The 22,009-nt window shown below is 39.0% G+C and overlaps 1 pseudogene; it reads left to right on the top strand.

Annotated features, from left to right (window-relative positions):
- Positions 1-2,162: 2,162 nt before the first annotated feature.
- Positions 2,163-18,237, top strand: LOC133773418 (protein MIX23-like; annotated as a pseudogene).
- Positions 18,238-22,009: the final 3,772 nt, after the last annotated feature.

The raw sequence follows: 22,009 nt of genomic DNA, 5'->3' as shown, positions 1-22,009 counted from the left end.
CTTATCATTGTGGTTAGTACTCAGTTTATCAATGGTTGGATTTACATGTAAATTTGACAGCTGATTAATCAATAAGTCATGTATAAAAGAAGTGTCAAGGGCCACAAAGTATGGAAAATCAGTATTAGGAATGTGTGTGTAGATGTTTGCAATTTATTTATTTTAGTGGCAGAGTGACAGGGAGAGGCAGAGAGAGAGAGATCATCCATCTGTTGGTTCACTTCAAAAATGATTACCCAGAGCCAGGAACTCCACCTGGGCCTCCCATAGAGGTTGCAGGACCCAATACTAGCTTCTTCTGATTTCCCAGGTGCATTATCAGGGAGCTGGAACAGAAACTGAGCAGGTGAGACTAGAACTGGTACTCCTATATAGGAATGCTAGCATCCTGGCCTGTGGCTTAACCCACTGTACCACAATTCCAGCAGCTTGCTTTATTTGAAAACACTTACTTATGTGAAGCTATAAGTATAGGTAAAAGTGATTGAAAACAGCTGATTAGAATGACAAATTATTTCCTTTTGTCACTGAATCCAGTTAAAATTTGGCAATAATAGAGAACTGGGAGGAATTCAAGGTGACATTCTGTTCTTTTTTTTATATCACTCTTTTTCTTCTTTACCTTTCCTGGTAAAAAGGCTATAATTTTTATGAAATCAGCTTCATTATATGTATCTGTTGAAAAAAATGGATGACCAGAGTAAAGAGTCATTATTTTTTTCATTAAATTGAAAATATGATATGGAAAAGAAACAAGAATAGCAAATGTAAATGTTTTAGATATATTAGGTATGGGCTTTGTGTGAGAAATGGTAATACTTGTAGTAAATCATTATCATTAAAATATTTTAATTCATTTTATTTATTTGGAAGGCACAGAAAGAAAGAAGAGTAAGGGAAGGAGAGTGAGAGAGAGAGCGAGCCAGAGAAAGATGGATATAGAAAGATATTCTTCATCTGCTGATTCATTCCCCCAAATAACCTCAGTTGCTGAGGTTGGAACAGGTTGAAGCCAGAAGCTGGGAAATCAATATGGGTCTATCATATGGGTAGATGGGACCCAAGTATTTGAATCATTACATTCTGCCTCCCAGGCTATGGTAGAGGAAGCAGGCCTCATAAGTGGAGCCAGGAATTAAACCCAGACACTCTGTTGTGGGATGCAGGCACTTAATCACTTCACCAAATACACACTCTAGTTATTATCATTTTTAATAACAATATTGCATTCTTCTTTCTAAAGTGCCTTAAAATGACTGGTTTTACCTATAAAAGTAGAATAAGCTATGAGTGCCTTGGAAACAGAGCTACATTGTAGTTCTTTGTACTCCTGTGTCTAATACAGTGTCTAACTCATAGTTTAAAAACCCAAGAGGTGGGGTAAATAAAAACTGTATGGTTCATGTGAAGTATTCACTTTAGAAAACAGATTACGATCTTTTGCTTCCCAAATGATGGTTGAATTTTCATAATTTAAAAATCAAGTAGAAGGATTGGATTAAGATGGTGGAGTAGGGAGGGAGTTTACTGCTCTAGTCTAGGAGAAGGTAGTTTAAAAAAAGTGGAGAGAGTGCAGTCTCAGGGAAGAGTCGGGGAGAAAACAGCAGAGTAAACTGCATGCAAATTAGACGGACACTATAGACCTAACTGAAGGGTGTGGACATACACAACTCAGGACCCCAGCAGGTGCGAAACTCCACACAAGCTTTGGAGAGTGAGATGAGACCAGATTTCAGCAGCCCAAACCACTGGCAATAAAGCTGCAGGAAGAGCCTGGAGGGAATCCCAGCTTGGGGCCTTGTAGGAGTTAGTGTACCTGCCAAACTGGAGTAGAAGATAAAGGGGGGGGGGGCATGTTTCTCTCTCCCTGGTCACCCTGCAATAGTGTCCTGTAACAACCTGAAAGAGAGCAGGTACCACGTTCGACATACATAACAGCTACACCAGCTCATGTCCGCACCCAGCAACCAGCCCAACAGAGACTCCTGAGTCTGGTGGTGAGAACTGACAGAGGGCTGGGTGCTCATGACTGTAGGAGGCATGTATGCCAAGACTGAAAGCACTGAGACTGTGTGGGAGTGCTTAGGATGTGGCTGGGACTTTGGTCAGTCACTGTGGGAAGCTCCACAAGCTCGGGGCTCCCTGATTGCCTAGTGAGGGACATGGCTGTGGAATCTGTGTTTACAATGAGGACTGCACAGATGTGGTTCATGTGGCCTTGGACGAATATTATAGCAACTGGCGATAGAGCCCAGGCACTAGACTCCTTTGAAGAGAGGAGGTTAGCTGAGTGTACACCAACAGAGCAGAACAAACCTCCCTTCTGGCTGAAAAAAAAAAAAAAAAAAGATTTACCACGCCCAACTTTGGTGTCACTTTGGACACTCTCTTCACTCTGAAACAATTAAAAGAGCTCCCTGGCCAATCCCACCACACACATCTAGGTATTTACTGAAAAAATAGACACTCCATAATCCACATAGTCCAAAGATAAAAGCCACCACAGCAAAAAATAATAATAATAATAATAAAAAGAAAATAAAAAAAAACAAGAAGCCAATGAGTATCCCCACAAATGCAGAATAATAAATGTGCCAATTCAAAAAACAAGAATAAGGAAGACAAAATGACACCCCATAAGAACACAACACTTTAATACTGGATTTTGAAGATGAAGAGATTGAAGAAATGACAAAAAGGAATTCAAAAAATTGATCATAGGATTACTTAGAAGTAATCAGAAGCAAATGCATGAACTAATGAAATCTGTACATGACATGAAAGAAAATTACTCCCACAAAATTGAGATCTTAAAAAGAAATTTGGCTTTGGATCGGCTCAGCTACAGCCATTGTGGCAAATTGGAGAGTGAACCATCGGATTTAAGACCTGTCTCAGCCTCTCCTCTCTCTGTGTAACTCTGACTTTCAAATAAATAAATAAACCTTAAAAAAACAGGAAGTAAAAGGATTTGTCACGACCCATCCAGCCTTGCAAAACATGCTTAAGGATGTGCTGCACACAGAAACACAGAAACATGGTCATCCCTACAAAAGAATTTAAAGGCAGAAAATCTCCCAGTTAAAGTACAAAGGAAATCCAAAGTAAACAATAGGAATATTCATGGAAAAATAGTAGGGCAATGTTATCAATAATCACCTTGAATGTAAATGGCCTCAACTATTCAGTTAAAAGACACAAACTAGCTGAATGAATTACAAAGAAAATTCATCTATTTTTTGCCTACAAGAAACACACTCATCAACAAAGATGCACACAGATTGGAAGTGAAAGTATGGAAAAAGATATTCCAGGGCCAGCACCGTGGCTCACTTGCCTAATCCTCCCCCTGCAGCGCCAGCACCTTGGGTTCTAGTCCTGGTTGGGGCATCGGATTCTGTTCCGGTTTCTCCTCTTCCAGTCCAGCTCTCTGCTGTTGCTCGAGAGGGCAGTGGAGGATGGCCCAAGTGCTTGTGCCATGCACCCGCATGGGAGACCAGGAGGAAGATCCTGGCTCCTGGCTCCAGATCGTCACAGCGCGCTGGCTGCAGTGCACCGGCTATAGCAGCCATTTGAGGGGTGCACCAACGGAAAAAGGAAGACCTTTCTCTCTATCTCTCTCTCACTGTCAAACTCTACATGTCAAAAAAAAAAAAAAAGAAAAAGAAAAATATATTCCATGCTGACAGAAACCAAACAAGAGCTGATGTAGCCATCCTAATTTAAGACAAAATAGACTTTAGCACAAAAGCAGTACAAAGGGAAAAAAAGGAATTACATAATTATGGGATAAATTCAACAGGAAGAAATAACTATTATAAATGTATATGCATCTAATTACAGGACATGTGGCTATTTAAAAGAAATGTTAAGGATTCTAAAGGGGGACATAAACTAGTATAATAGTAATGGGAGACTTCAATACCCCACTTTCAGCAATGGATAGAGCAATCAGACAGAAAATCAGCAAGGAAACAACCAGATTAACTGATACTATAGAGCAAATGGACCTAGCAGATATCTGCAGAACGTTTCATGCTACAGCCGCAGAATACACATTCTTCTCACCAGTACCTGAAGCTTTCTCTAGGATTGATCACATGCTAGGCCATAAAGTAAGTCTCAGCAAATTCAAAAACATAGAAATAATACAATTCATCGTCTTAGACCACAATGGAATGAAGCTGGAAATCAGTAAATTAGAAATCTCTAGATCATAGTTAAACACATGGAGATTCAAAAACATGTTCCTGAATGAACAATGGGACATTGAAGAAATCAAAAGAGAAATCAAAAAATTTCTGAAACAAATGAAAATGAAAATACAACATATCAAAACTTATGGGATACAGCAAAACTAGTGTTAAGAGGAAAATTTGTAGCAATTGGTGCCTACACCAAGAAATTAGAAGACACCAAATAAATGAGCTATCAGTGCATCCCAAGGACAACAAGAAACAATAGCAAACCAAACCCAATACTAGTAGGAGGAAATAAATGATTAAAATTAGAGAAGAAATCAACAAAATTGAAACAAAAAAATACAAAATTTTAGCAGAATGAAGAGCTAGTTTTTTTAAAAAATTGAAATACCACTGGCCTAACCAAAAAAGAAGAGAGAGAACCCAAATTAAAAAATTATAGATGAAAAAGGAAATGTAACAACATATACCAGAGAAATAAATAGAATCATTAGAAATGACTACAAAAAGCTGTATGCCAACAAATTAGGAAACCTAGAAGAAATGGATACATTCCTGGACATATACAACCTACAATATTGATCAATGAAGATGTAGAAAACCTAAAGAGACCCATAACATAGATGGAAATTGAGTCAGTAATAAAGATCCTCCCAAGAAAAAAGCCCAGGACCAGATGGCTTCACTGCTGAATTCTACCAGACATTTAAAGAAAAACTAACTCCATTTTGGTAAAGCTATTCAAGACAATTGACATGGAAGGAATCTTCCTAGATTTTTTTCTATGAAGCCAGCATCATCTTAATACCTAAACCTGAAAAAGATGCAACAGAAAAAGAGAACTACAGTACAATTTCCTTGATGAACATAGATGCAAAAATCCTTAACAAAATTCTAGCCAATTGAATCCAACAACACATCAGAAAAATCCTCTAACCAGAACAAGTGGGATTTATCCCTGGAATGCAGGGATGGTTCAACATTCGCAAACCAATCAATGTGATACACCACATTAACAAACTGCAAAAGAAAAACCATATGATTATCTCAATAGATGCATAGAATGCATTTGATAAAATGCAACACCCTTTTATGATAAAAAAAAAAAAAACCTCTAAGCAAATTGGGTATAGAAGGAAAATTCCGGGACTGGTGCTGTAGTATAGCGGGTAAAGCTGCTGCCTGCAGTGCCAGCATCCCATATGGGCACTGGTTCGAGTCCTCACTGCTCCACTTCCAATCCAGCTATCTGCTGTGGCCTGAGAAAGCAGAGACCTGGAAGAAGCTCCTGGCTCCTGCCTTTGGATCAGTGAAACTCTGGCCATTGTGGCCAACTGGGGAGTGAACCAGCAGATGGAAGACACCTCTCTCTCTGCCTCTCCTTTTCTCTGTGTGTAACTCTTTCAGATAAATTAAATTTTTTTAAAAAAAGAAGGAACATTCCTCAACACAATCAAGGCAGTTTATGAGAAACCCACGGCCAGCATCATATTGAATGGGGAAAAGTTGGACGCATTCTCATTGAGATCTAGTAAGGATGCACTGTCACCATTGCTATTCAATATAGTTCTCAAACTTTTAACTAGAGCTATTATGCAAGTAAAATAACCAAAGGATAAAATTGGGAAGGAGGAAGTCAAACTATCCCTATTTGCAGATGACATAATTCTATATAGAGAGATGATCCAAAATACTCCACTAAGAGACTATTGGAATTCTTATAAGAATTTGGTAAAGTAGCAGGATAAGAAATCAATACACAAAAATCAATAGCTTTCATATACACAGATTATGCTATGGCTGAGAAAGAACTTCTAAGATCAATCCCATTCACAATAGCTACAAAAAATCAAATACCTTGGAATAAATTTAAACAAGGATTTCAAAGATCTCTATAATTTGAATTACAAAACATTAAAGAAATAGAAGATACCAAAAAATGAGAAAAATCTTCCATGTTCATGCATTAGAAGAATCAGTATCATCAAAATTTCCATACTTCCAATAGCAATTTACAGATTTAATGCTATACCAATCAAAATTTCAAGAACATTCTTCTCAGATATAGAAAAAAAAAATGATGCTGAAATTCCTGTGGAAACACAGGAATCCCAGAATAGCTAAAGCAATCTTAGACAAGAAAAATGAAGCCAAGGCATCACAATACCAGATTTCAAGACATACTATAGGACAGTTATAATCAAAACAGCCTGGTACTGGTCCAAAAACAGATGGGTAGACCAGTGGAACATAACAGAAATGCCAGAACTCAATCCAAGCATTTACAACCAATTTAAATTTGACAAAGGAGCCAAAACCAATCTCTGGAACAAGGAGTCACTTCAACAAATGGTACTGGGAATACTGGATTTCCACTTGCAGAAGTACGAAGCAAGACCCCTACCTTACACCTTACACAAAAATCCATTCAAAATGGATTAAAGACATTCTATGAAGCAATATCTTCAAATTATTAGAGAACACTGGAGAAACCCTGAAAGACATTAGCATAGGCAGAGACTTCTTAGAAAAAACACCAGAGGCACAAGCAATCATACTCAAAATTAACAAATGGGATTACATCAAATTGAGAAGTTTCTGTACTGCAAAAGAAACACTCAGGAAAATGAAGAGGCAACCAACAGAATGGGAGAAATTATTTGCAAACTATACAACTGATAAAGGATTAATAACCAGAATATATAAAGAGATTAAGAAACTCCACAACAACAAAACAAACAACCCAGTTAGTTAAGAAATGGTCAAAGGACTTAAACAAACATTTTTCAACTAAGGAAACCAAATGGCCAAGAGACACATGAGAAAAATGCTCAGGATCACTAGCCATCAGCAAAATGCAAATCCAAGCCACAATGAGGTTTCACCTCACCCTGGTTAGAATGGTTTTCATACAGAAATCAACAAACAACAAATGCTAGGGACGATGTGGGGAAGAAGTTACCCTCTAATCCAATATTTCTGGGAATGTAAAGTGGTACAGCCACTGCAGAAATCAGTATGGAGATACCTCAGAAATATGAATATGGACCTACAATATGACCCAACCTTCCCACTGCTGGGAAGTTGCCCAAGAGAAATGAAATCAGTATATGAAAGAGTTATCTGCACCCCATGTTTATTGCATCTCAATGCACAATAGCTAAGACATGGAATCAACCTAAATGCCCATCAACTGAAGACAAGATTAAGAAATTATGTGATATTGTACATCATGCAATACTACACAGTGTAGTTTTTTTTATTATTTTTTGACAGGCAGAGTGGACAGTGAGAGAGAGAGAGACAGAGAGAAAGGTCTTCCTTTTCCATTGGTTCACCCCCCAATGGCTGCCACAGCCGGCGCGCTGCTGCTGGCACACCGCTGATCCAAAGGCAGGAGCCAGGTGCTTCTCCTGGTCTCCCATGGGGTGCAGGGCCCAAGTACTTAGGCCATCCTCCACTGCACTCCCTGGCTACAGCAGAGAGCTGGCCTGGAAGAGGGGCAACCGGAACAGAATCCGGCGCCCCGACCGGGACTAGAACCCGGTGTGCCAGCACCGCAAGGTGGAGGATTAGCCTATTGAGCCGTGGCGCCGGCACTACACAGTATAAATCCAGTCATTTGCAACAAAATGGATAAATCTGGAAAACATCATACTTAGTGAAATAAGCCAGTCCCAAAGGGACAAATATCATATGTTCTCCCTGACCTGTGATAACTAATAGAGCACCTAAAAGGCAATATGTAGAAGTGAAAATGACATTTTAAGAAGCAGTGACTTGAACAGCCCTTGTTTTGACTGTTGCTGAACAGGTTTTTTTTTTTTTTTCTAATACTATTTGTTGAACTCTTTACATTGTATAGAGTTAATCATATGTGTATAAAGTCAATTGAAAATAGATCTCAGTAAAAAATAAGAGTGGGAATAAGAGAGGGAGGAGGAGGAAGAAGGATGGGAATATGGATGGGAGGGAAGGCACAGTGGGAAGAATCACCATGTTCCAAAAGTTGTAATTATGAAGTGTATGAATTTTGCAAAAAAAAAAATGAAGTATAACTAGGGAGACCATTGTTTAAAAGTAAAATGATGATATTCTCATATTCTTAAGGTGATGAATATATTATTCTGATTGCTTTTATATTTGGAATTCCTAGTCTATGGTAAGGAATCAGTAAATATTGAGTTAAATAAATGAAAACTGAATTCCAAGGTTTGAAAATGTTACTAATATAAAATATAATTCTAATATTTCTTAGCTAATGAACTGTCAATCAAAAATTCAAACTAGTTGCTGGCATTGTGGTGCAGAGGGTTAAGCAACCATGATGCCAACATCTCACATGAGCTCCAGCTGGAGTCCCAGCTGCTCCACTTCCAATCCAACTCCCTAGTAATGTACATGGGAAAGCAGTAGAAGTTGGCCAAGTAGTTGGTCCACTACCATCTACAAGGTAGACACAGATGGGATTCCAAACTTATAGCTTCAGGTTGTCCCAGCACTTTTCATTACAGTCATGTAGGGAGTGAACCAGTGTATGGAAGCTATCTCCCTGTCTCTGTCTTTGGGTAATTCTGCCTTTTAAGTAATAAAAATAAAATAAATCTTTAAAAAATTTCAGACTGTGGCCAGCACTATAGCTCAATAGGCTAATGCTCTGCCTGCAGCACTGGCACACCGGATTCTAGTCCTGGTCAGAGCGCTGGATTCTGTCCCGGTTGCTCATGTTCCTGTCCAGCTCTCTGCTGTGGCCTGGGAGTGCAGTTCATGATGGCCCAAGTGCTTGGGCCCTGCACCCGCATGGGAGACCAGGAGAAGCACCTGGCTCCTGGCTTCGGATAAGCGTAGTGTGCCGGCCGCGGCGGCCAGTGGAGGGTGAACCAACGGAAAAGGAAGACCTTTCTCTCTGTCTGTATCTCTCACTGTCCACTCTGCCTGTCAAAAAAAAAACCAAAAAATTCAGACTGTGAGGGGACTTGAAAAAATTCAAGGAAAATGGATTTAAAGATAAAACTTGAAAACATATACTTTCTTTTTCAACATATGCTTCATCAAGTTCAAGATGACTTTTAAACTGATGATTCCAGCCATCTAGTCCATCCCTGAAGAACTGAGGATCTTTGGAATTTAACCATGTCAGTGCAGTCTTTTTACATTATTAACTGGAGAAAAATGATTATCTTCAAAAGATTTTTTAACATTACAAATCAAAAATATGTCAGAAGAAGCCAAATCAGGGCTGTAAGATAGATACCTAAGGATTTTCAAATGAAACTATTGCAAAATTGCCCTTATTTAATGACAGTAATGAACAGGAACACTGTTGTGACAGAGAAGGATTCTCTGGTGAAAATTTTCTGAGCATTTTCCTGCTAAAGCTTTGCTTTCTCAGAAGAATCTCATAATAAGTAGATGTTACAGTTTTGGGCTCTCCAGAGCAACCAGCAAACTGTCTTTTTGCATCCCTCAGAATTGTTGCCGTGACTTTTGCTCTTGACCAGGTCACTTCTTTTGACTAGACTACTCCCACCTCATGATAGCCCTTGCTTTAAAGGATTGTGCTTTGTCTCCAGGATTCTAATACCAAAGGATTGTGAAGAATTTTTCGAAAAAACGCTGAGAATCTTGATTCCACTTTATTAAAATGTCCACTGAAAACTCTGCTCCTGTACTGCAGCTTATATGGCAGCAATAGTGTTTATACAAACCAGGGAAAAAATTTGCTCTATTTTAATTTTCAGTCAGAATTATGCAAGCTGAACCAATTGGAATGTCTATGGTATTAGCTTTTGTCTCTGCTGTTAATCTCTGGTACTTTACAGTTTTGCAGGGATGGGTGACATCCTGCTTGTGGACCATATAAAGATCTGCAAAATCTTTTGGTTTGGCCCTGCCAATGCAACCGAAGGTGGGACTTAAAATTCCAGAAATCTATTGCAGGCTGATTTTTAAGCTGATAATTTTGTATGGCCCATGAATGATGTTATAAATACCCAAATGATCCTTGGCAGAAAAAAGATTCCCCTCTCCTGAATTAGTGAATGGATATAATTAGTTTTTTTGCTTCAAAAAAAGGTGGTCTGCTGATGTAGGCTTTATCTTCTATATCCTCTTGTCCTTCCTGGAATGAAGTATCCTGTTGTAAATTACTGATGCCTTTGAGATATTCTCTTCACAAACTTTTCAGAAGGCATCAATGATTTTACCATTCTTCAACTCAAGTTTTACCATAAATTTATTATTTTGTTCTTGTTTTAAATCTAGACAAATTTATGTTGCTCTGATAAGGGATCTTTTCAAACTGATGTCTATCCTTCTTAGTACCTTAAACTACATCTGTTTAAATATATTATGGCATGTTGATATGAATTTATTTTGATGCAAAAAAGTTTGAAGCCTATGCCATTCTCTTAATACATATCTTCTGTGTATTTTCTGAAGACCCTTGTAATTGCAGTGTGGCCAGTGTTTGCCTACTTCACTTTCAAATATAGTATTACTGGCCGGCGCCGCGGCTCACTAGGCTAACCAGGTTCTAGTCCCGGTCGGGGCACCGATCCTGTCCCGGTTGCCCCTCTTCCAGGCCAGCTCTCTGCTATGGCCAGGGAGTGCAGTGGAGGATGGCCCAAGTGCTTGGGCCCTGCACCCCATGGGAGACCAGGATAAGCACCTGGCTCCTGCCATCGGATCAGCGCGGTGCGCCGGCCGCAGCGTGCTACCGCGGCGGCCATTGGAGGGTGAACCAACGGCAAAAGGAAGACCTTTCTCTCTGTCTCTCTCTCACTGTCCACTCTGCCTGTCAAAAATAAAAAAAAAAAATTAAAAAAAAATCCAAATATAGTATTACTTATTATTTCCTACTTATTTTGAAATTTTATTACATATATGTTAGCATGTTTGGATATGTTATTTTGTTCACTCCTGGGAGCTATTTATCAGCTTTTGAGGTACTGGGTATTTTGCAGTTACTCAGGTTGACAGGAAATTTGCTCAAAGGGCTGTTCAGTGGACCTCCATCTAAGACTCATTTTAGAAAACAGTTCCCCAGAGCTCATTGCTTTTGCTTCACCCATTAGGTGATGAGACCACTGGTTATGAATATGAAGATAAATTGCTTGGAGTATAGTATATTGTACAATTGCCTTTTATCCCAGACTTCACTTTTTTGACATCTCAATCTTACATTTATATTCATGAAGGTTTCATAAAATAATGACAACAAGAATAATCTATAATTGTAATGCATTTGATATTTTTCTAGACTCATTTACATACCCCATTACAAAACTACATTGAAAATAAAGTAATAGGCAGATGGATTTCATGCCCGCAGTAGATAATGTCCAGCTAGAGAAATCATACTAGATATTTTTGAGTACAGAGAATTTATTTTACAAATTGTTACAGTGGTCCCAATTGAGCTTAAAGAGGAAAGGGGATAGTGTTTTCTATCCTCTGCTGATGCCTACGATTCACACAGTCACAACTAAGCTTTTGGTAAATCCAGAGCTCCATTTCCCTCCATACTTTGGATTTGGAGATAGGTATTTTTGGTAGGTCACCACAAGTGCACTCTGTTTTATATGAGTTGGTACATATATAAACTTTATTTAATAAAAATACTTCCATAGTATCAGCTGGCACAATATTAATTTGGATCCACTAGAATTTGAATTCCTAAAGAAAGATCCCTATCTTTATTCACTGTTGAAATAAATTGTGATATTCATGTTATATGACTTCAAAAAGGGTTTATGAAATAAGGAAAAACTAGGTAATTAAACTACTAGAAGCTTTGTCACTCAGTCTTGGGAAGATGACTGATACAGTTTTCATCTGCTTTGAAAAATCTTAGGTAGAAGTTGGTAAGGTTGATTGAGCTGGGAAGTGTCTACTTGTATGTACTTAAAAGTATAATATCATACTAAGCCTACTATAGTGTTGTGTGAGTTTGTACCTTTTACATTAAACATTTGAATATGTAAGTATATCATTTTTAAACTATAATTTTCAGAAAATTTATTGATATTTGTGGAATGAAAAATTTTAAAGTGTTTAAGTATACAGAGAAGAATTCAATAATACAATAATAGCACAGAGCTAGAGAATGATATGATGAACATCCACGTGACCACCACCTAATTAGAAGAGTCCATGGCTGCCCACTCCCTCTGTCCCTGAGGCTCCAGGGACTTCAGGGCTTGTTGGACCATGGCTGCCACCTACCTTGCTTTGCAACTGTCTCCCATGGCTATGATCTTCTCCTCTTCAGCAGTCCAAGGACTGACCTTCAGTGGGTGGGTTTGGGGCCCAGTCATTGTTGTGACCATTTGTGCCAGCCCAGGAGAGCCCCTTGGCCTGTGACCACCAGGTGCCAGCCCTCTGGCTTCCTGCCCTGGCTTTCCCTGAATCCCGCTTTTTAGGTTCTTGGTGTCCCAAAAGTGCTGGGTGGCTGTGAAGACTCTGTGGACAGGAAGAAGCTGCCCCAGTTCTTTAGATGTAAGGGGGTAAAGGGAACAGCTGTCTGAGGTACTTGACACCCATGGCCTATCTGTGACATGGTAGGATCTTACCATGCAGCACCAAATGCAGGACAGCAGGCACCAGTAAGAGGCCAAAGGGTGAAGGAGAGGGCCCCAGGCTTCAGTAGATGCTTTTGCTTCCAGGGTCTGTGTGTGGTTCCTGGACGAGAGGAGCCACATGCTGGGTTTGGGAAGGGTCTGTGTGAGAAAGCTCAGAGGCCCTGCTATTCTTGTTTTACCACCATCTGAGTAATGCTGCTCTACAGGATTTTGGTGCCACAGTTAAAATGTCTTTTAGGCTGCCTGCAAACCGTATCAGGAGCGTCTGGCTTTGAGTCCCTGCTGCACTCTTGATTCCAGCTTCCTGCTAATGTGTACCTGGGAGGCAGCAGGTGATATCTCAAGTATTTGGGTCTCTGCCACCCATGTGGGAGACCTGGATTGAGCTACAGGCTTCCAGCTTTAGCCTGGCTCAGTCCTGGCTATAGGGGTATTTGGGGAGTTAAGCAGCATATGGGCACTCTCTTGCTGTCTCTCAAAAAAGAAAAAAAAATGTTAAAATACTCTCTTTGTGTCAGTAGCTTGTCTACTGCTTCTTCTACCCCAGCTGTCTCTCACCCATTCTGACACTGCAATTCCTACAACCAAAGTGACAGCAGATCCATCTGCATACCTGGTAGTCCCCTCCCTGATTTAAAACTCTTGCAGGCTATCAAATGAGGCTTAATGCTTGACTCTTTAGCTGTTCCTCACTTCTTTCTGCTACCTTCAGCAACAAATGGCAGTGCACTGACTACTCCTTGAACTAGGCTGGCCCCCTCACTATGATCCCCCTGTTGTTCCCTCTTCCACCCAACTCTGCCAAGTTAGCATGCTATTTTTGATGTTACAGCGCCCTATCAAGGTTCTCAACAGATGCTCCCAGCAAATATTATAATTTCTATTCACCTGTTAAATTGCTTTAATAGCACTGGGCTTTGCATGCTTCAGATGAGTGACTTTGGTATCAGTGCTGTACTTTGTGAGTTCCAGGAGGGCCTTGTGTCTTCTTATTTATCTTCATGTACTTGGTGCATTTGCACAGTGTCTAGACCATAGTAAACATTTTTTAGAAAGCTTTTATTTAATATATATAAATTTAATAGGTACAGCTTTTGGAACATAGCTGTTCTTCCCCCCATACCTGCCCTCCCACCCCCACTCCTGTCCCACCTCCTACTCCCTCTCCCATCCCATTCTTCATTAAGATTCATCTTCAATTATTTTTATATACAGATGATCAGCTCTATACTAAGTAAAGATTTCAACAGTTTGCACCCACACAGACACACAAAATATAAAGTACTGTTTGAAGACAAGTTTTACTGTTAATTCTCATAGTACAACTCATTAAGGACACAGATCCTACTTGTGGAGCAAGTGCACAGTGACTCCTGTTGTTGATTTAAGAATTGACACTCTTATTTATGACATCAGTGATCACCTGAGGCTTTTGTCATGAGCTTTCAAGACAATGGAAGCCTTTTGAGTCCACAAACTCCGTCAGTATTTAGACAGGGCCATAATCAAAGTGGGAGTTCTCTTCTCCCTTCAGAGAAAAGTACATCCTTCTTGGATGGCCCCTTCTTTCCACTGGGATCTCACTCACAGAGATCCTTCGTGTGGATCACTTTTAGCCGCAGGTAAACACTTATTAATTGGTCAAATATAATCAAACATCCAATCATGTGTTAAGTGTAGTTGTGGGCTGTTCTGGGGAAAACACAATAAGCAAAACTAAATGCTAGTAATAAATACTTGCTAGTACCCACCCAAGTTAAAATGGAAAGTTTTAAATTTATAGTGTGTTTTAAGTGTTATGTAGAAAAACAGAGGGAAGGGATGAAAGGAGGTTGGAGGAGGAGATGGTGTTACATTTTCAGTAGGGAGGCCCAGGACAAACTCCAGTTAGAAGCTAAAATCTAAAAAAAAAAAAAAAATGAAGAAAGTGAGCAAGTGTGATTCATGGAGATACAGGAAAAGCCCTGCAGTCAGAGGAGTAGTAAATGCAAAAGCCTTGGGGAAACCAGGATGGCAGGAACTGAGGAGGAAACAGTGCCAAAAGGACAAAGTTCATTGTCACTCTGTAACATGGTGGCAGGTTTTGCCCCAATGAGTAACATAAGCTGACTTAATTTTATCAGGATTCCTCTGCTGCCATGTGAGCAAAGAGGACAGGGTGAATGCAGACAAATCTCTCTGGTGGAAGCTATTGCAGTAACCCAGAGGAGTCAGATAGAGGCCTGGACTGAGTGAGAGCAGAGGAGAGCTGATGAGAGTTGGGTTCTGGATGTATTTTGGAAAAATCAGCAGGTTCTGTTGGTGCTTTGGATACATACCATAGAGGAAAGAGGCATCAAGTGTGATGATGCTGAGTTTTGGGCAATTTCTCGTTCATTAGTTCTGTCAGAGAGTTGTTCCATTTCTTATTGGTGCTATTGCAGGCCACCACACTCCTGCCTCTGCCACTGCTGGCCCCAGATCAGCTCTTCCATCTACAGGGGTCTTTCCTGGCCTTCTGTTATCTCCTCACAGCTCTTCTCCAAGCCGTTTCCTGTTCCTTCTGCTGTGTGGCCCGATCTGCTCTCCCATCCATTTTTCTCATCATCATGCCATGTGTGGCATACCTTTGTGGGGACAGGGCTGCTAGTGGTGAACAAGGCAGCTGCAGATGGAGCTGATGCTCTCATGGTGCTGTCTTCTAGTGTGACAGATGTTACTTAAACTCATCAGGGATATGATGTTAGGCGACTTAGATTCTCTGTGCTTCAGTTGCCTCCATTTACAAATAGGGATAAGAATTTATACCATCAGAGTAGCAAGAACTGAATGGTGTGGTGTGTAAAGCATGTAGAGCTGGTAAAGAACAGCACGTGGCTACAGAGGGAGTGCTGTACCCATTTGTTAAATAAATACAGAATTTGGGGAAAATTAAACATGAAAAGGCAAAATAACTCAATATACAATTATATGCCCTGTTTTTGTGAAAACTTCACAAATTTTAATTGATTGTTTTTAGTTAACTCTTTCTATAGAAATTTAAAAATGCTATTTCTGAGTGGGTGTTCAGCCTAGTGGTTAGGACACCAACTAGGATGCCTACATCCCATATTGGAGCAATTAGGTTCAGGTTTCTGCCTCAGCTCGTAATTCTAGCTTCCTAACATGCTCCCTGGGTAGCTACAGGTAATGACTCAGTGGTTGCTTCCCTGTCACCCACCTATGAAACCTAGACTGAGTTCCAGGCTCCTGGTTTTGACCTAGGCTGGCTCCAGCTGTTGGGTATTTCAAAAGTGAAATCAGTACATGTAAACTGTCTATCTGTCACTCTCTGTCTTTATATCTGCCTCTCAAATAAATAAAACAATTTTAAAAGGTCCTATTTATGAATGGAATATTCTAGGAAAGGTGACACTATATTTTTCATGCCCATGGGTACATCAAATATTGTTAGGGCAGTTTCATTGGCTCAGTTTTTATATTAAAAGTAGTTTGTCGGCCGGCACTGCTGCTCAATAGGCTAATCCTCCACCTGCGGCACCGGCACACCGGGTTCTAGTCCTGGTTGGGGCACCGGATTCTGTCCTGGTTGCCCCTCTTCCAGGCCAGCTCTCTGCTATCACCCAGGAGTGCAGTGGAGGATGGCCCAAGTGCTTGGGCCCTGCACCCGCATGGGAGACCAGGAGAAGCACCTGGCTCCTGGCTTCGGATCAGCGGGATGCACTGGCTGCAGCCATTGGAGGGTGAACCAACGGAAAAGGAAGACCTTTCTTTCTGTCTCTCTCTCTCTCTCTCACTGTCCACTCTGCCTGTCAACAAAAAAAAAGTAGTTTTTCATCCTATTTTTGAAAAATTATCTTTTTATATTATTTTAGTGTATAGTAAATGGCACATGAAAAAATCCACAAAAATGACTAGACAACAAATGAGTACTTGTGCAGATAATATTCATACAGAAATATCAATTATGTTTTTGAGCATGTCACATTATTGGGTATGTTTATGTTTCACAGAAGAGTTTAGTTGGAATAAAATTATTGATGTATTATTTAAATGAGGTAGAGGATTATATGGTTCTTTACGCAGAAAATATATCTCATTTCTCTTACTTTATTATCTCATTTGGTTTTAGATGAAGGTTGTCAGATTGTGTAATGCAAAAACCAGTTCTCATTTTCACCAAGACTGCACAGATTTAATACATGTGCTTCAAGCTTCAATTTCCTTCTGAGTAATAAGCTGCTATGTGTCTTGCTTTTTGGTTTGTCACATGTGAGCTAGGGCGTTATGAAACTTATAATTATGCTCTGCTCATTTTCTTAGAGAAATATTAATTTAAATAATTATAGCTTATCATGATTATTAAATGTTGTAATTTTCTACTATTTCTAATGTACATTTTAGAGAACTTCCAGAGTTCTTAGAATTATTAAAAGTAGTACCCAAAGATATTTTCATAAAAGTGTTTTTCATAAATTTGAAAATTCCTTCTTTGTAATTAAGAAATAAATAGCATAATGAAATAAACTTGTAGGCTAGATCCACAAGGTATTTTTCTTCCAATAAAATCTTTTCAAATTTTTTCAGTAACCATATTCTGGATCTTGCAATGCCAACACTCCATATACAAGCACTGTTTCAAGTCCTAGTTTCTCTGATTCTCATTCAGTTCCTGTTAATGTTCTGGGAAAGCAGCAGAATATGGCCCAAGTACTTGGAACCCTGCCACCTATGTGAGAAACTAAATGGAATTCTTGGCTCCTGTCTTCATGCTGGCCAACTTCAGGCTGTTGCAGACTTTTGGGGGGGGGGGGGATGAATCAGAGAGGTGAAAGATCTCTTTCTCTCCCTGTCTCTCCCTCTCTGTCGCTTTGCCTTTTAAGTGAAATCCTTTTAAAAAAGAACTATGGATGCCACATATAATCAATTAGAAGTCTGTTCTCATGCAACTTTCTCTTGTGGGAATAAAACTAGCAGGAGGGTTTCAAATAATTTTGAAAAGTAGAACATCGATTTTTAATTTAATACCACTTTAAGGTCTAATAGGGCAGTGGCCAGTGGCTGTGTGAATTGTGAGGAATTTACCAAGTTCCAAGAATTACTTAAGGTGGTGAGGACAATGATGACAGAATAGTTCATGAATTTAGCATTATAGTTCCAACAGCTTCCTTTGTAGAGAAAATTGATGCCAGCCAAACCTGTAAACAACTTTATGAGTCTTTTCTGTCAGTTCATGCCACTGGAGACAGAGTCATATAAAACTGGATAGCCCAGACCTCAGAAGTAGTAAAAAAAACCTTCAAAAACAGAGAAAAGAACCTGGATGATATAACATTACTAAACCAACTTAGAATAGAGCAGATAAGAAATTAATGCAGTCAGAACTAGATGTTTAGGAAGTGGTAAATAACAGGAACTGGAAGATGTTTAATAAATGCTACAAAATTCAGTTCAATCCTTCAAAGAATGAATAAAGAAATTGATGCATTTTAGCTACTGGGTCATCTCATGAGAGCTAAGCATGACCAAGATCAACAGGGCAGGGTTCCTAGGATGATAGCTAAAACAACAGTGATAGACTTTTTGTTGGTTTTAGCTCCATCTAGCCAACACTTCAGGTAAAAATAAATCTGACAATTATGGAGAAATCGAGTATTTTTTATTGATTCTGTAAAAAGAGATGTTTTGTAACTATTACAATAATTTTCTGAATCAGTCTAAAAATACCATGCTAAGATAAAGACTTTGGATTTTTATTTATTGAAAAGGATAATTTGATTCCCTTTGTTAAAAAAAAATAAAGCCACCATTAACCTAGAAATGCATGCAGGAAACAAAATGACCACCAGGAAGAATTACCTTGAAATCAAGTCAGTGTGGTAGAATTTTTTGTCTCCTACATAACTAGAGACTAAAAATGCAAAATAAAATGGATATTTTAATTGTAAGATTAAGAACTCATAGGGGCCGGTGATGCTGTGCAGCGAGTTAAGCCATATGGACGCCGGTTTGAGTCCTGGCTTCTGTACTTCTGATCCAGCTTTCTGCTATTGCTTGGAAAAACAGTAGAAGATGGCCCACATCCTTGGGCCCCTGCATCTGTGTGGGAGACCTGGAAGAAGCTTCTGGCTCCTGGCTTCGGACCAGCTCAGCTCTGGCCATTGCAGCCATTCGGAGAAAGAACCAGCGGATGGAAGACCTTTCTTTCTCTGGCTCTACCTCTTTCTGTAACTCTGTCTTTCAAATAAATGAAATAATTTACTTGAATGGAATTTACTTGAATGATGAGTCTGGCTCGGGAGCAAGTAGGAGTTACTGAAGAGTCAAAATGAAGAAAGGACACAGAGGTGAAAATGAGAGTTCAGTGTGTATGTAAGGCCCAGGGAAACAAGTCTGATGGCATCCAGGTCTTCAGCTTTATTTTTGACCTGGTTTACCTGACAAGTTCATTCCTGGCAATAAAAGCTGAATGATGAGGCAGAGCTTGATTTTCCTACTAACAAGAGCAGCAGGCTGTCCTCTGAGAAAGTGATTGTGCAGAATTCTCAGAACCTTGGTAGCGCTAATGCAAAGGGGAGCGAGCTGAAGCATCAACCGAATTAGTAACATTCATGAAGACACGTTTCTGCCACAAGAGAGCAGTCAAGTCTTTATTAAAGTTTGCTTATCTTTTATTGACTAATCAGCCTATATGCTGTAATCAACCTTGAGGGAAAACCTAAAATGATAGCTTAAAATTTGCAAAGATAAAGATTTCCTGTTGTTCTTTGACAAGAAATGAGGAAAATGCATAGCTTTTTGATGATCCACTTCTGGAGGTGCTGAGCATGAGACCTGCTCCTTATTTACAGTACTACCACATTTCCCCATTACTTCCTCCTTGCCAGTCTTTTGCTTTGAGCCCAGCCTTCTTTAAATGTAAGAGCAGAAGTAGTTCTATATAAGCAACCAAGTTCTTGGATTTCCTGTGATATCTTTATTATAAAATAAATGTAATGTCATAAATTTGGTTCTTCGCATAACTTTTGGATCCTAGACTTTTTTTTTTTTTTTGAAATCCTAATTAGTACTTTTACATTCTTTCTGCAATGTGATGTAAAAATAGAAAGTTAAAACCTAGGGATCTCAAGATGTTTCTTGGATGGGTAAGGGTAAATTATTTAAAATCAACAGGAAATCACATTTTTAGATCTTTGAATTAATATTCACATGTGTTAAATAAGTAATGCATCTTGTGCACTTCATGTGAACTCTGGGGCCATTGTTTTTGAGAAGGTTAAGAGAACAGTGAATTTAAAGTTATTGCACATCTCATTCACTTGATCAGGATACAGCATGTCCTGTTGAAAGCCTGCGCTGGATTTCTATCAGTCCTTGTACATAAATAATGACACTCGTCATTGTGTTCTGCAACTAACAGGTACTCAGTCTTCCTGGGCCACAGCAGAGAGCTGGACTGGAAGAGAAGCAACCGGAACAGAGTCCGGCTCCCCAACCGGGACTAGAACCCAGGGTGCCGGCGCTGCAGGCAGAGGATTAGCTAAGTGAGCCGCAGCGCCAGCCGAATCTGTTAATTTGATAAGCAGATCTAATGTGTAAAATTGTTATAGCTAAAAAAGATTTTCACCATAAATTTCAAATTTCTCACTCTGCTATTACCAGAAAAGATAAAGTATAAAATCAACAGAGATTGTTCTAGTGAAAATAGGAAATTTTGACAAAAGCCATTTTGCAAATTATATTCTAGTGATTGCTATAATTGGAAATTCTGAATTTAAAATGTGACCAAAACACTCAGTGATGGCATTTTGATATCTTTGGGATGAAAATATGTAGATATTTTATAATTGTTGGTCTTTTTAATTTTAATGTTGTCTTATTTGCCTATAATTATAGTGTTGACAAAAATCTGATAAAAAACCTTCAGGTTTGCTTAAATGCCTTATTGTATTCTTACTTTAATATTGCGCAGTGTATCACTACAATTATATTTGGAATAATCTCACAATTTCATATTTTCAGTAATTGAGAAATAAAGGAAAGGATAAGAGTGTGGCCATGACACAGCACACTGTTGCCAAAATTAGTAGCATCTTATGTAGAAAAGGCTGATTGTATTTAGTTAAAATATTTGTAGGTGCTTTTCTTAACATCCTGTTAAGTAATTCCTTGGCTATTGATCCTGGTACTTGTTCTTGTAGGAATTTTTAAAAATTTTTTTAGATTATTTATTTAAAAGTCAGAGTTACAGAGAGAAGTAGAGAGACAGAGAGAGAGATATCTTCCATCCACTGGTTCACTCCCCAGATGGCTGCAATGGCTGGGGCTGGACCAGACTGAAGCCAGGAGCCAGGAACCAAGAGCTTCATCCTAGTCTCTCACGTGGGTTGCAGGGCCCAAGCACTTTGGGCCATCTTCCATGGCTTTTCCCAATTCATTAGCAGGGAACTGGATTGGAAGTGGAACAACTGGAATACAAAACGGCACCAAAAAGGGATGCCAGTGTCACAGGCAAAAATTTTACCTACTATACCACAATGCTGGCCCCTTGTAGGAATTTACTTTTTAAAAACAGGCAAAGTTTCATGGATAGATTTTTACCATATAATTTTTCTAAGATACAGAAAAAAACACCTACATTGACATAAGCAAAATATTCAAGGAAAAAGAGAGCAAATAATTATATTAAAAATAAAACCAATGAAAATTGAGAATTTACACAATTTTTACTTATGTAAAATACACCAGTTGTCATATTAAAAGGAAAAAGCTGAATAGAAGAGTAAATAAATGGCATCACTTATATAATATATAGCCAGGATGGAAGATTGGAAGCAGAAAAACTTCACTGTGCTTGGCTCTTTGGATGCTGTTAAAAGTGATTTTCATGTTATCCCTAATAGCTTACATATTTTCTGTAATGATATTATTACTTTGGTTCTACTCCTTACTCTTTAAATAATATACTGTGATTTTTATAAAATTTTTAGCGTTACAGAAAATCTGCAGCAAGTACAGAGTTCTCATGTGTCCTCTCTCTCCTTTGCACAGTTTCCTTTTCAATTAACGTTTTTCATTAGTGGTCATACTTGTTATGGTTGATGAACCAATTCTGAGACATTATTACCAATCAAAGTCCATAATTCACGTTAGGATTTTCTCTTCATATTGTATAATTATGTGACTTTGATAAATACCTGTCAAAAATGTATCATTACAATTACTGTATAGAATGGTTTTACTTCT

This window comes from Lepus europaeus, chromosome 14 (assembly GCF_033115175.1).
Source record: "Lepus europaeus isolate LE1 chromosome 14, mLepTim1.pri, whole genome shotgun sequence".
Classification (NCBI taxonomy): Eukaryota; Metazoa; Chordata; class Mammalia; order Lagomorpha; family Leporidae; genus Lepus; species Lepus europaeus.
Note: the sequence above shows the minus strand (reverse complement) of the source record. Positions and strands in the feature narration are given on the sequence as shown.